At 51.5% G+C, this 15589-nt stretch overlaps 1 protein-coding gene across 1 annotated transcript in view; it reads right to left on the reverse strand.

Annotated features, from left to right (window-relative positions):
- Positions 1 to 14954, reverse strand: part of NOS1 (nitric oxide synthase 1) — a 191160-nt gene extending 176206 nt beyond the window's left edge. The window contains exon 1 of the mRNA XM_018061221.1: positions 14858 to 14954. The gene's annotated coding sequence lies outside the window, so the exon portion shown is untranslated. The remainder of the gene's footprint in view (positions 1 to 14857) is intronic.

Here is a 15589-nt window from a genome sequence, read left to right on the forward strand (position 1 = left end):
TCAATCACATACACCCGCTGTGCCCCAGCACTTCTGGGCCTGAGCAAGGGGTGGACTTAGACCATTTCCAGGCTGGCTCTTCCCTCCTTTCTGCTGTGGTGACATCTCCCACATTCTGTGGGTAGAGATGACAGAAGGAGACAAAGGCTGATGAGGAGTCTAATTGGCATGAGCTGGTCGGTTGTCGAACACCCTGTGGATAGTGGCTAAGCCCCCAGGAGGGGCCCGGGGATGAAAGTCACCTACATGAGTGGCTCCCGTGGGCCTGTGCATGGGGAGACGTCGCCACTGAGCCATCAGCAGCCTGGTACTTCCCTGCCTATCAGAGTCACGGTGGGGCAGAACCCGCTACTGTGCCCCAGCCAGGAGACACAGCCTCTAGGCGACCAGCTTCCTATGACTCCCACTGTTTGCTCCTATTATTAGACAGTCTCAGAGTTCTAGGAGTGAGATTGAGCATCTGATGAAAGGAAAGAACGCCCATGTGCTGCCATGAATGGGGCTGTCCCGCTGTTCTGTGCCACTGAGGAGAGCAGCCCACATCCCGCCAACTGGGGGCATCCTGCCCTGGAAATCTCAGGGGACTTTGGGAGAGACAGGCTCAGCATGCAGCCACATGCCAAGTGTGCCCCAAGGCTGGGAGCAGAGTGCATTGCAGTCTCCTCCAGGATCTTACCAGGGAGTCCCGATGTATCTGCTCTGCTGCTGATCTACCTTCGTGAGCTCTGGCCCAACAAAGGACCCATCTTACTGCATTTATCTGTGGGCTGTGTGTAATAACATCCTCTCACATCAGAAGTATAGGTTAAAGGGACTCAGGTTCAAATCCTAGCTCTGTGGCTTACTGAATGATCCTAGGCGAGTAACCTCACCTCTCTGAGCCTCAGTGTCTTCACCTGCAAACCGGGGCTTATTATACGTGGGATTGCTTTGTCTGGACAAAACAATGTGAATGCATGTAAGAGGCTTCAGGCCATGCTCAGAACTTGGGAAATGTCCAAACAATGGTGGTGGTGGTGGTTTTTTCTTTTTTCTTAAAAATCAATTCGTGGGTGCTTTAGAGCATTTTTTTGTTTGTTTGTTCGTAGAGAGATTTTCAAACTGAGTCATCTGTGGTTCCCTGGGTTTCCAAAATCCGAGATCGCTAAAATGCTCATGTGAGCACCTGCATGGCTTATTCCTCGGCCTTAAGACCAGGGGGTCTGGCCCTGGGCCCAGGGTGGTATATGAGCCTCCTGAGATGACACACGCAGTGCAGAGTGTATGTGATGTTTTCTTCAGAGGGAGGTTCTGGATGTTGTCAGATTTTCCAAGCAGTTCTCTGTCTACAAAGGGATCATCTCTGAGCATGCTCTGAGTAGGTTGCTTGTGCCCAAGGGCTGGCAAAAGGGACCCATTGCTTACTGAGCCTGGGCACCAAGTTGAAATACATTATCCCTATACTAACAATTGGGCAAAGTATGTACCATCATTCCCATTTTCCAGATGAGGAAACAGAGGCTTGGGGAGCTCAATCTGACAGCCAGACTCTGGACTTGGCCACTTGCTTGTCCCATGACTGGCTGGCACTGGCCTGGGACTTCAGCTCAGGACACTCTGATCCCAAGGCGAGTCCTGTCCTTAGTACTGTGGTGTCTTGGGGAAACCCAATAAGGTACCCCAGCCAGGAAGTGCCCTTGGTCAGAGCCTCAGCTCAAGCTTGACCTCATAGACCTCACCAGGCATGGAGGCACCGGAGCCCACAGGATGATGACGCTCAGGCCCATGGAGACTCCACGTCCCCTCCAGAAGGACAAGTGCACTTCCCTCTCCAAGCACTTCCCTCTCCAAGCACTCCCCCAGTGCCTGGCTTACCCCATCGTGGGCCTTCTCTCATGCTCTGCTGTGGGCTACAGACCCCAGTCAGGCAGTTGTTAAAAGCCTGGGTCCTGGCTGTTGATTTTCAGTCCCTCAGTCACGTCTGACTCTTTGCGACCCCATGGACTGCAGCACTCCAGGCTTCCCTGGCCTTTGCCATGTCCCAGAGTTTGCTCAAACTCATATCCATTGAGTCGGTGATGCCATCCAACCATCTCATCATCTGTCATCCCCTTCTTCTCCTGGCCTCAGTCTTTCCCAGCATCAGAGTCCTCCAATCAGTCGGCCCCTGGAGGCAGGGAGAATGCTGATTCTGCCGCTGATCAGCTCTCTGATTGAGTGACTTACCTCATCCGTCTGAGCCTTACTTTCTATGTTTATACAATGAAGCTAAATAGTACCTGCCTCACATGACAGGGTATTCTATTTTTCTTGTACTTTCTCCCATCAAGACCACCCTCTCTTCTTTCTCCATCTCCATCTGTTTTCCTCTGAGCATGAACTCAATAAACGTTAGCAACAGTGACTGCTGTTGTTACTGTGTTATTATCCATGGCATGCGCAGTCACATCCACTACTTTCCCCACGTTTTAAGCTCCAGGGAGGCAATGATTGTTCATTTCCATGTCCCTGGCACCTACCATGGTTGCTGGAGCATAATACAGCATCAGGAAATGCTTGCTGCTGAACAATAAACTCAAAGAAAGTCCTGCTTACACCACTGATGGTTAACATCGAACATTCAGAGCCCCAGAGGCACTTCATAAAAGTACAGGTTTCAGGAAGGTTCAGAGAAATTTTTGACTGAAATATCCCTGCTAGGTTACTGGGGAGAGCTGGGGAAGGTTGGGACATGAACTTAACCCTAAGGCTATGTGCAATAGGACCAATTAAGCCATCTCCTGGCACATGTTTTGATATCTCCATCAACAATGGAATTTTAGGGTGAAAGAAACATGAAGTCTGTTGGTATTTCTTATTATACACTTCTTTTCGTTGTTATTTAGTCGCTAGGTTGTGTCTGACTCTTTTGCGACCTCATGGACTGTAGCCTGCTGCAGGGATTAAATAGTCATCTCCCTTCCATTCTTCTAACTGCAAACATTTTCGCCCACTTGTGTATCCATACCATCCTTCCAGTTATCCATCCATCCATGCATCCAAATATCCATTCAAACACTCATCTTTCGATCTATCCAACCATTCAAATACCCATCTAAGCATTCATCTGTCTGTCCATTCATCTACCCATTCATCCATCTATCCATCCATTCACTCATACATCTATTAGTACATCTATCAAGCTAAACACCCATCATTAATGTATTTATTGAACACTTTCCAGCTTCCAGGCATTGTGCTAGACATTGTTGTGACCTATCGCTGAATCACCTATGGATCCCACTCTCAAGGAATTTACATTCAAGAGAGACAGACAGCAAGTAAACAGGCATTTTCTATTTGGCATGATATGGATTATGGTGGAGTGTGTATGAGAGTCTAAGGGAGGACTCAAGGCCTAGGAGAGTCCAGCAAGAGTTCCTGCCAGATGCAATGTCTACGCTGAGGCAGGAAGGACCAGCAGGGGATGCTCTGTGGGGAGATGGGCTGTCCGGGCAGCAGGAGCAGCAGGTGCAGAGGCGAGGGCAAGAGGAAATGTGCTGAGCTGGGGAACAGTAAGTTCCGTCCTGCCTGGATGGACTATTGGAAGTGAAGCTGGGAGGAATGAGAGTTGGCAAGAGTCCAGGGCCTTGAGCTGAGCCTGGACTTTGTCCCAAGAAACTGAGAAGCCATGGATGGTTGTAAAGAGGCTTGAGTGAAGGGAGTGGCTTTAGAAACTTCCCTCTCACAGGAAATGGATTTCCTTTTTGAACAGGAATGGCACATGGGAAGCAAGTCATCAAACCCAGAATGATACGAGAAAGGCTTCTTTCTTCTGAAATTTGCCGTCTGTTTTCCCAGAATCATTTTATGCCTGGCTGAAAATCCAGTGATCCTGGCAGGAGGGGAGGTAATGGTTCATTATCGCTCAGTCATTAATATACTCCCTGAAGAAGCTTCCTTGAAGCTCTAATGGGAAATTCAGACCCCAAGTCCAAGAAAGAATTTCTGTAGAGCTTAATTACGGCAATGATGTCCCTCACTCAGTCAGTAGTGACGTTCCGTTTCCTCCCCTGGCCATGGTGGTGTTTGGGGGCCTGCTGCCAGGTTAGGGGTACCTACTTCAGCCAAGGCACAGAGCACAGGATACAGACTCACTGCCACCTACTGTGTGCCAAGCGCCGTGCTGGATCCATGAGAAACCACATCAGGACTCTGGCTTCCAGAAGCTTATAACCATATTAGGTAGATAGGACCCGCATATAGAATGGATCAGTGATCCACATCGATCAGGCAAGAAAAAGAGGGAGAAGAAAAAGGAAGGAAGATAGAACATCAGCGTCTCATCTGAAATGGTCATGGAGTCAAAATACCCTGCTTGTGGCTGATGAAATAAGAAATGAAAGTGGAAGGCATTTCTTGAAGTTGCCAAGGTAACCAATGTGGGACTGAAAATAGTGATAGACTTACATTGGGAGGACAGGGCAGGACATGCTGATAGATAAGGTCTAAGGTCCAGAAATCAATAAACGTCAAGTATATGCGTGGCATTGAGAGATTTGGAGATAACCACAGAAGAAACTGCTAGAAGACATAAGAACGGGAACCCTTGGGAAGCTGACTAAGGGTAGGAAGGGGTGGGGCAGGGAGCTACTTCCCAGTGTAAGGCTTTGTCTCCTGTTTATTTTTTCTTTTACCATGTGAATGTTCTGAGATAAGAGATTTTGAACACTCAAATGGAGAGAAATCTTGGCTTAAAAGAGTCAGTGGCAAAAGTTACATGCATGGTGCAGGCAGTTAATACCACTGGCTTTGGAGCAAAGGGTCTCTGGATACAATTAAGAGGGGTTGTGAACTTGGATGGGAACAAATAATTACATCTTTATGTTATTAACCTCGAGCTGAAATTTAGCATTTGCTTTCCTTACAAATACAGGGGAAAAGCCACATCGGTATTATCAGACTTGTGACTTTATCATTGATAGGAAATAGTAGGTATTTTCATATTACCTTATAGCTGTTGACAAATATCTCAAAATATTTATGCTCATCACATCTTCAAATTCGCAGTGTGTTAGGCTCACAGCTACTCATTTAGTTAACGCATAGATAGACACATGTATTCTCTATTTGTTTTTTTTTATAAAAATACATTTTTGGTAACTACAACTCAACAAAATTGGTTCCTTCACAATCCTGGGTGTTATTTTTTATGCATTGAAAAACACTCTTCTGCCAAGGGGTCTGTGGGTTTTGTGAGAGGGCCAAAGGGTGTGTGGCGTGACAGGTTGAAAAGCTTCTTTAGCGATAGGAAAGCAGCTAGGGGTGCAGGCATTTGATAACTGGTGGAGGAGGATGCACCCTCTGAGGGGAGCTGGGACTCAGGCTGATGGAGCGGAGGGTAGAGGGTGCTGGTGGAAGGGATGAGCTGATGACATAGAGGTACGATCACAGGAACAGCAGCAGCAGAAGCTGCAATTTCTGAGCTCACAAGGTTCCAGACCTTTCTGTTTGACCTTGACAATAACCGTAAGAAGGTTTCTAATTCAATTTCCCTTTCAGAGCCAAGGAAACACAGCTGCAGACACGTTCAGGGGCTTGTCTGAGGTCCCATAGCTGGGAAATCATAGAGCTAGAATTCACACCACAATCACCTTATCCCCTGACTTGCTTGTCTGTACCGTCAAGCATGGTAGAAGGTCTCAGTTAACCTACCAAGAAGCTGAGGATGGGACAAGTCAAGGGAAGCCGAGCCCAGGATCCCAGCATGCCTGGGAAAAGCTGAGCCTCTTTTCCTGCCCGGCTTCCTGCTAATTCCTCTCTCCTGGCTCCTCACGGCTCTGGGAGGCTCCAGGAACCCCATGCCAGTTCTCTGAGCGTTACTGTCAAGCCCAAACTCTGCCTAATCTGCCTTCAGCCCACTACTCAGACCTGTCCCATTTTAGCTTTTGGAGCCCTCCCAGCATCAAATCTTAACCATAACCTCCTAACTGGGCCCCCTAACTGGAATGCACGTTTCTTCATACTACTGGAGGTACCTGAACTAACATTTCTGAAATTGGGGTCCCCTTGTTGTTGTTCAGTCACTCAGTCATGTCCAACTCTGCGACCCCATGAACTGCAGCGTGCCAGGCTTCCCTGACCTAACTGTCTCCCAGAGTTTGCTCAAACTCAGGTCCATTGAGTCAGTGATGCCATCCAACCATCTCATCCTCTGTTGTCCCCTTCTCCTCCTGCCCTCAACCTTTCCCAGAATCAGGGTCTTTTCCAATGAGTTGGCTTTTTGCATCAGGTGGCCAAAGTATTGGGGTCCCCACAGGGGTTCATAAGACACTCTGATCATTTAGAAGTGTTATCACTGATGTGTAGGACACGACCATCAGCCTTTCCTGGATCTGCTGATGACGGTCTCATCACTAGGAGCTGCCACATGATTCCAGTAACTGTTCTGTGATGATGGCAGCTGGGCTGAGCTGTCTTGCTTTAATTACTGCACAGGAATGAGAAGAGGCCACCGGCACGATACAGAAATGATCCTCCCCGTGCCTGGAGAAGGCCAAAGACTGGAACACCATGTTATAGAGACAGAGGGCTCTAAGCAGTGTGAGGAGGAGAGAGGGAGGGAAAATCAAGTCCTCACAGGGTCTGGCGGGCAGACCCCCGAGGGCCTTCTGGTCCATGCATCATGTATTATACTTATGTTGCAAACAGAACTTCACTCAAGCCATCACTAACATGTTTTGAGCTCAAATCTGATTTGCTCTGTAATTGGGATGGTGTTCAATTTGTGGATTTGCTTTGGTTTTGTAGGAATATAAGCATGAAGAACTCATACCTGCTGTTCTGCAGGTACACAATTAAGCAGCATCATAATCAAAATATTTTATGGCAACATTAAGGGAGAGTGTCTGTGAGAATGTGCCCTTGAAAAGTGTGCCATGTTTGAAAGACATGGATCTATATGCCATCTTTTGAATTTTTTTTAAAGTTTTCCCTTTCTATTTCTTTATTTATTCTCTATTGAAGTATAGTTGATTTACAATGATGTATTAGTTTCTGGTGTACAGCAAATTGAGTCAGATATATAAATGTGTGTGTCTTTCCCATTATAGGTTAGTACAAGATATTGGTCTCTGTGCTATACATAGATCCTTGTTGGTTAACTATTATTTTTAAATTAATTTTTTATTGGAGTGTAGTTGCTTTACAATGTTGTGTTGGTTTTTTAAAATTTATTTTTAATTGAATGATAATTGCTTTACAGCTTTGTGTTGGTTTCTGCCAAACATGGTCAACTATTTTACAGACGGTGGCGTGTATCTGTTAATTCCAAACCCTAATTTATCCCTCCCCAACCCCTTTCCTAACCAAAAATTTGTTCCCTATATCTGTGAGTCTGTTTCTGTTTGGCAAATAGGTTCATTTGTATCATTTTTTTTGGATTCCACACACAAGTGATAAAGGGTATTTGTCTTTCTCTGTTTGACTTACTTCTCTTAGTATGATAATCTCTAGGTCTGTCCATGTTGCTGCAAGTGGCATTATTTCATTCTTTTTTTAATTATATGCTATCATCTTGCAGGCTACACCCACTGCTCAAAAACTGTTGCTCACTTAGAATTAAATTCCAATCCTGCCAGTCCCCATGGACAGGCTCTTCACTGAATCCAAATAGTTCGATTTAACCATTTTCAGCTAGTCTGTGCCAGTTTCCATCCGTGGCAGGTAAGGACAGGGGGTGCCAATGGCTCAAACCAGCCCGTAAAACACCAATCAGTACCCGATGGGTAGCAACCACAACCAATACCAGCATCACTGCTGGCTCTCGGGACTGATGGAAGTGACACCCGATGGTACGAAAACATTCTCTCCTGACATAGCGGTCTTTGCATCTCACAACCTGGTCAAGGGAATAGAGGAGAATATAAGGTAACAGTGCCAGCCAGAGTGGAGGAACACCTGGGCAGGAGACATGGGGGCTCCATGGCGACGCGGGGAAGAACATTCTGGACTGGAAAACACAGTCTTCAGGGGACGGCCCAGCTCCGTGTGACCTTGGACAAGCTGCCTAACCTCTCTGAGCCTTTGGCTCTCAGTATATGAAGGAGGACAAAGGATCGTCCCAGTCTCGCCCACTTCGCAGAGCAGGTGGGGGGAAGGCCAGGGAAGGGACACAGAAGCAAGCAGTGACAGCAACATGAGAGGCTACCATTACTATCGCTAGAGTGGCAGGGATGAGGCAGAGCCAGAGAGATGCTCACAGAGCCACTGAGGGAGGGGGAGGGAGGGGGAGGGAAGGGGAGGGAGGGGGAGGGAGGGGGAGGGAGGGGGAGGGAGGGGGAGGGAAGGGGAGGGAAGGGGAGGGAGGGAGAGGGAAGGGGAGGGAGGGAGAGGGAGGGAGAGGGAGGGAGAGGAACCTCGTGGGGACAGAGCATTGGCTGCCCGGGCGGGATGCCCAAGGCTGGGCCGTGCTAAGCTCAGACCACACCACTGGGGTCCCGGAGCTCAGCACTGACCCTCCGTTCCTCTGAATGTAAGAGAGTCACCACTTCTATCTTCCTGAGGGTAGCCGGGGGGCCCTGAGGCTAAGTAGGAAGATCCTTTGAGGGCGTTAGCTAATATTCAGATCCAGTGGGCAGAAGGCAGCTTGTTTCCTGAATCCATAGGGATTGCTGGCCAATTGCACAACCGGCTTCCTGAAGACTGAATTTGTTTTCTCTGCTTTGGGGTCTGAGTCTTCCAAAATATTTGGTCTTTATTTGAGATTGTTTGTTTTTCTTTGTAAGTAGTGAATGTCTCTGCATAATGCATTGTTCCAGGGGAATCCTGGTGAGCATTTGCAAACCCATTTTTTTCCCCCTAAATTTTCTTGAATAATGAGCTCCACTTTGATTTAAACATTTTTATAAGAGTTTTTCCTGTTAATTCTAAAGTGATTTTTTAAAAAAGACATTTGGCAGGAGTGGGTGTGGGTGAGGAATGTGTCAAAGTTACAGACTCATTCATCCCTAATGAAGTGGAAGGAAAGTGGAACCAGACGAGAACTAGGATAAAAAGAGAAAGTAAGAATCAAAGGAGAAAAGAAATAGTGTAATGGATGTGTGTGGGCTTTGCATAGGCATCCTGTTACGTGGGTAAGTGCTTGAGCTGGAAGAGATACAGGGAGGAGCAGTCAGAGCTGGAATCTGGCCAGAAACAGAGTCCTGGGACCTAGAGGCACTGCCCCCACCTCCCTCTTGGCCTGGGGGCCTCAGTTGCCACATCTGTCGAATGGGTTGAAGCCATGTTCCCAGGGCTGCTGGGGGTGGGGGAGGGAACAATGAATGAATAGGAAAAGTGCAAGCTGTAGGGTGCTGTGCACACATGAGGTGGCTTGTTATTGGGGTGGGCAGGTGGGGGTTGGACTGAAGGGGAGTCAAGACTCTCTCCGGCTCTTAGAATCCAGAATTTGATGAAAATACACAGACACACGCTTGCAAGTATAGATCCATGCACACAGATACACACCTCCCCCCCCCACCCACACCTTCTCACTTGCTGGTTCTCACACACACTCACGTGTGCCTGTGTAGGTACCACACACAGGCAAGCTCATTCATTACACACCCCCACACACCCATATACACACCATTCAATACACATGTGTATCCCCCCACAACTGCCCACACCCACCCTCACAGGGGCTTCCTCACCACACGTACTCACACACACTCATACACATACCCTCTACACTGTTTATAACACACATGCCCTTAAACACATTCTTGCACACATACACACCCTTCCATTCACACATCCACCCACCCCTTCCCACGATCGTCCATACACAGCCCTACACGCACATTCTTATGCACTCACATGATCTTCAGTTAGACAGTCCCTCCTGGCCTGCACGCCACCTCCCTTTCCCAGCCGAGCTCTGGATGAAAAATGAGGCAGGAGATGGATGGGCCCCAGGCTGGGCAGCTGGAGTGTGTCCCCTGTGGACAGACACTCCAAGATGGAGAGGAGGAGGAGCTGAGTCCTGCTCAGATAAGAGACCACGTATTCCTCATTGTCAAGGTCAAGGTGACCTTCCCAACTATACTTGCCCAGAAAGGCTCCTTGGAGGTCAAAAGGGTGGGAGCGTCACCTCACAGTAAGTGATGTCAACCTACCCTTGCCTCTTCACCAGAATCCATCTTGGCTGAGAGATGCATGTGCGCACATGGGAGGATCCTGACTTAAACCAAATACGACCTTGGAATCAGGCAAAGCAAGACAACTGGCCAAAGGAAACCAGGAAGAGATGCCCCGAAGACGTGACTCAGGCTGCCACGGGGGGTGCAGCCTCTCTGAGTCCACCCACGTGTCTATTTACACATACAGTATTCTTTTCTTCCTAATAAACATTTAACTTGCTCCACTACTTTCCGTCTTTGTGGGAATTCTTTTCTGCAAAGCCGAAGAGCAAGTGCCTTGTCACGGGCCACTGGTCTAGTGACTAGGACTTAGCGCTCACTGCCACTGTCTGGCTGGGAACCGAAACCTGGCTTCACGTGGCTGCAGGCTGAAGCCACCCAAGGTCAAAAGCAGAGTAGCTCCTCTGTCCTCTGCCCCTGCTGAGCTCACGCCTACTGCCCTGCACCCAGGCCTCTGCCCTCCAACCCCTACCATGCCCAGAAACTGCTCAAAGCTTCCATCTTCTCAACCCCTTTGCCATGTCCCTCTTTCTGTCCCCTGTCCTTGGTGTTTAATGACCCCCCTCCCCACCACAAACTGAGTTCCATGAGATTAGGGATCCTTTCTGTCTTATAAACACATCCTCAGAGCCTGGCATACGTAGCCGGAGTTCTGGAAATAGCTATTGAATAAATGAATGGATGGATGGATGGTTGGACAAGGGTATGGTACCTAGAGGAAGAGATGGTCTGCTCAGACCCGGGCTCTGTGTTTTGGGAGCAAGGCGTGGGGAGACCACGGGGGCCTGCCCCCTCTCGGTCAGTTCCAGGGCCCTGTTCCCTCCTGGGGGCAACTCCGCTCCGTCCACATGCATCCCCTCTTTGCCTCCACCTGAAGGACCCAAAGTACTGATGACACTTGGGGCCTGACCCTGGCAGCCGTTTCTGGCTCACCTCCCGAGGCTCCCATGTCTCTCTGGGACTTGCAGGAAAGAACTGGATTCTGTAGGCTCACGGCACCCTATAACCTGACCCCACGTCCATCCACCAGCTCCGCCATCCGCAGCGTCCCAGCACTTACCGTGTGTGCCAGGAATGGGGCCACTCGGATCACATGCAAGTCCTACCCACTGTTCCAGCAGGGAGCCCCAGGTAGCATCCACAGCAGAGAGCCGGCCAAGCAGAGGCTCCAGGATGGAAGGACCTGGCCTGGGGCCGTCACCTGGCAAATGGCAGTGCTAGGATTTGAATCCAGGCCCCAGGCTGCGCAAGGCCACGTTTCCCTGACTTCCCACACTGGGTCTGGGGCCCCGTTCTGGTCTTCCCCAGCCCTCTGTGATTCTCCATTGGGCCAGGGCACCCTCCCTCACCTGTCCACTGCCTGCCTCCTCCACCCAACTAGGAAATTCTCAGGGGCGGCACAGAAGGCCAGTTTGGTGCCCTGCCTGAGTGTCTTTTGTCCAGCAATGTACGCACTCCCCAGCTGCTGATCTTTATTCCCGGAGAACGGCCTTATGTAGCCAAGCCGGTTTGTTGGGGAAAGATGACACCCCTCACCCTAACAGCACCAGTGACTGGCCAACATGGGGATCCTAAAGGCTCGCCCCCTTGCCTCAAGGTGGGATCAACTCCGCCGTCCCACTCACCCTCCGGAGCCCCCCATGGGGTCAGCTGAGCGTCTCCAGGCTTGTTAAGCCCTTTCGGCTGCCCTCTCCTGCTTCCCCCACTCTCCCTTTCTAGAAAGCACTCCCTCCACCTGTTCAGCATTATAACCCCAGTGCCAAGATCAAGGCCAGGCGGCAGTATCCCTTACTGAAGGAAGGAGCCATTCCTTCTGCCCTCAGTGCAGAGGCTCTGCTCTCTCAGGCTGTGCTGAGGATCAGTCCCTGGCAGAGGGAAGGAGCGTGGTTTACCATCGTCACCCCTCCAATCCTTGGGCCTTGACCAGTACCCTGTCTGGAGCAGGAGCCGAGCGAGTGAGTCAGTGAATGAGCCAGCGAATGGCCGCCTCATCTTTCCCCAGCCCCGATGCCTGCCCTTCTCCAAGCCTTTCCGGCCACCTCGCCTTCACCTGCCAGGTAACCTCACCTGCCATGTCCACCCTGGCTGGCTTTGACTTCACACCAAAGTGCTTTGCCAGCTGCCCACACACCCCAGGGGTTCCCTGAGGGACCTTGCCCTCCTCCCCAAGGGCAGGGGATCAGAGGGAGCCCGGGCTGCACTGGGCCAGACCCCGACCCGAGAGTCACACCCAGGCCAGCTCCGCTCTGCTCTACTTTTGGACAAAAGTGCTCTGCGGCTGCAAAGACTCGGAAGCTCTTTGCGTTTTCTAGCTGCCCCACCGCCCGCTTGAGTGGGGCACATCCTCCCTTCTGTCGCCCCACTCAAATTTTGTGTGTAGATGTTCTGCTCCTGTCCCTGTCTAGACGGAAACTCCCTAAGGACTCTAGCCTAGAGGTTCAAAGCTCAGGCTCTGGAGTCAGAAAGGCCTGGGGCAGGTCATGAAGCCCCCTCACAGCCTCATTTTTGTATAGCTATAAAATGAGGAAGTAATAGGGCTGCCAGCTGACCTGGGCAAGACTTCAAAAAGATGAATCCTGTATATGCCTGAGTTGTGGAAAATAATAAGTGGCACCTTCTAGTATTTATTAGTTACCTGAGCAAGCGCCTCAGGCATGCCTGGTAGTTAATCATCAAAATGATGACACTTACCTTTGGAAAAGGAAGTTAAACCAAGTCTGTGTGCAAAGCTCACCCTGTTCTTGTCATGACCACTGGGTTCCAATGAAAGTTACTAATTCCAGGTAAACACTGGGGACATTCTAGCGGCAGCTGCATGGTTAAATGGGGCCCTTATGCCTTGCTGTGAAAGGACCAGAGAAGGGCCCTCAAGGTTTTTCTGTTTCTTAAGCACCTGGCTTTCTTCCAGATCCAGGCTTGCTGTGTACAGATGACAAGGAAAGTTGGAAGAGATGATGATTTCCCATTTCCCAGACTCGCTGGTGCAGCTGCCGTGGTGAGCCCACATAGTGGTGCATAGCGGTCGCTCCACAAATATTGTGGAGTGAATGAAGGAATAAAAGGAATGGATTTGAACTCTACCACCAAATGACTCACCACCAAGTTTAGGGGTCTCTCAATCAACCCTTTTGAGTGAATGAAAGAATTCTAGGTTCACTCTCACAGTGCCAGTTCTGAGCCCAGGTTGTAGCCTGGAGGAGGGCTGTGATAAATATTTATGGAGGAAATGAACTAGATCCAGTACTTCCCGGAAAGCAGCTGAGCTTCAGCTGCGGTCGCCCCCGCTCATCCTAGGCCCACAGACAACGTTCCAGGGACCGAGCCTTCGGATTCCAGCCACCAGCCTGGCTTGGCCTCAGTCAGCCCAGTGGGAATGGCGTCTGGGACACAGAGCAAGTTCAGGGCCTGGGGTGCACGACGGGGACCTAGCTGGCTCGCCAGGGAGCTCGTGGGTGCTCCCCTTGGGAAACACTGCCCCCTAACCTCCACGATGGACTGAGCTGGCAAAAGCAGACTGCAACGACCCGGGGACACTGCCAAGGAGCCCCCGTCTGCACAGCACTGGCATCGATACAACCACACACATACGCACAGGTGGGGACGTGTAGCTGCGCCCTGCTGGCCACAGGGCTCTCTGCCCACGGCCCATCCTTCCTCCCGAGCCCACGTGTCGGAGCCAGCCACGTGTTGGAGCCACCGTCCAGAACGGGCTCCAGTGATCCACACAGGTGATCCTCCCCAGCTCTTAAAGTCACCCCAAGTGGCGCAAGCACGTGGACACACACCGGCATCGCTCCATCCCCCCAGGGCTCTCCATCCTGTGCCAAACACACTTTGCCTCTGCCCCAAGCTGGCGGCGGCCCCAGACCACCCAGTGGTACTACCAAGGGACAACGCCATCTGTCACCAGGGACCCGGTTAATGGATAATAGCCCACCTCTCAGCCAGGAACTGGGGCCCACAGGTCAAAGTGTGGGCCCCAGGACAAGTCATGGTGTAGCTGGGAGGTACCGAGCTGGACCTCTCTCTGACCACCCCCCTAGTCTGTGCCATGGGTTGGCAGCTGTCCCCTCCTTTGCCACTACTGGGACTGACTCCCCACTGGGTACCATGGGGTGGCTCAGACCCTGTGGAAGCCTGCACGCTGGACGACGCCCCAGAAGCCTCAGGGGTCCTAGGCCAGGGCCCTACTTGCCCCCGGCCATGCACCGAACCATGCAGCACTCTGAAACCAGAGGACTCCCCCTGAGCTCTGGCTTGGGGAGGGAGCAGCCCCCCATGTCAGCTTCCTGCAGGGGTCTCATGCTAGGCAACGAAACAGGGCCACCCCACGACACGAGCTGGTGGGCTGGAGGAACATGAGTGGCCTTGGTTGCACAGACGGGCTGGCACAAAGAGCCAGTTCTTTCAGGGTGAAGAGGAGAGAGGTGGGACCCTAAAGCCTCCCTCTGGGCTGACTGGCTCTTTGTTCACCCCTCAGGTCCCCTTCAGCCACAGCCCGGGGGCAGCCCCTGCAGCTGCACCATCCAGGGAGAAGGCCCCCAGGCTGGCATTTGGTCCCTGCAGGTCAAGCCAAAGCAAAGGGGGTCAGGGATGCTAGAGGCCTGAGATGCCCCAGCAAAGCAGAGACCACAGTGAGCCCCCCTGCCCTACCACGGCCCAGTCAGGCTCTCCAGGCCCACCGGCCTGGAAGCGGGACCCCCAACCTGGGTACTCACTGGCTCCGGCGAGGCCTCCTCCTGGCGTGGTGGCAGGCGCCCCTCTCAGGCCTTGCTCCCCATCTGGAGAGGCCAGCGGCACTAATCAGCCGCCTGGCGTGGCGTGAGCCTTGTGGCTGGGGCTTAATTGACACCAGGTGGCCCCTCCCCAGGGGCAGGCTGGGAGGCGGCTCTGCTGGGGCCAGGGGGTCAAAGCCGGGGCAAGGGGGCTGCACCCAGGCCTGGCCGGTTCAGGCCTCCCCTGGAGAGATCAGGGCAGTCAGGCAGCCACTGGCTACCCCGCCCCTCCTCGCCTGCCGGCCGCCTCCATCGCACACCCAGCCCGGCTTCCCTAGGCTCTGACCTTTCTTTCATTTCAGAGGCAGCAGTAGCAGTGACAGCCTCTGCCCAGGAGGAGGGTGGCTCAGGTTTCCCCCCAGCTGGCCGGGGGCAGCCGCGAGCATGTGCTCTGGGTCTCTAGTGGCCCGGCTGGGCCCGCAGGGTCCTGAGGAGGGCCACCCACTGCAATCACAAAGGACCCCCAAACCATCTTTTACTGAACACTTACTACATGCCAGGCCCCTGCACGGTCCCCACACGGACCCCTCCCATTAACTCTCTTGGGCCCTGAGAGGTGGGTATTTATTTAACCTCACTTAGCAGATTAAAAAAAAAAAAATCAAAGCTCAGAGAAGCTAAGCTTTTCCCCCAAGGTCACACAGCAGGAGAAGCACCAATCAGGGATTTTAGTCG

The sequence above is a fragment of the Capra hircus genome, chromosome 17 (assembly GCF_001704415.2).
Source record: "Capra hircus breed San Clemente chromosome 17, ASM170441v1, whole genome shotgun sequence".
In the NCBI taxonomy this organism is placed as follows: domain Eukaryota; kingdom Metazoa; phylum Chordata; class Mammalia; order Artiodactyla; family Bovidae; genus Capra; species Capra hircus.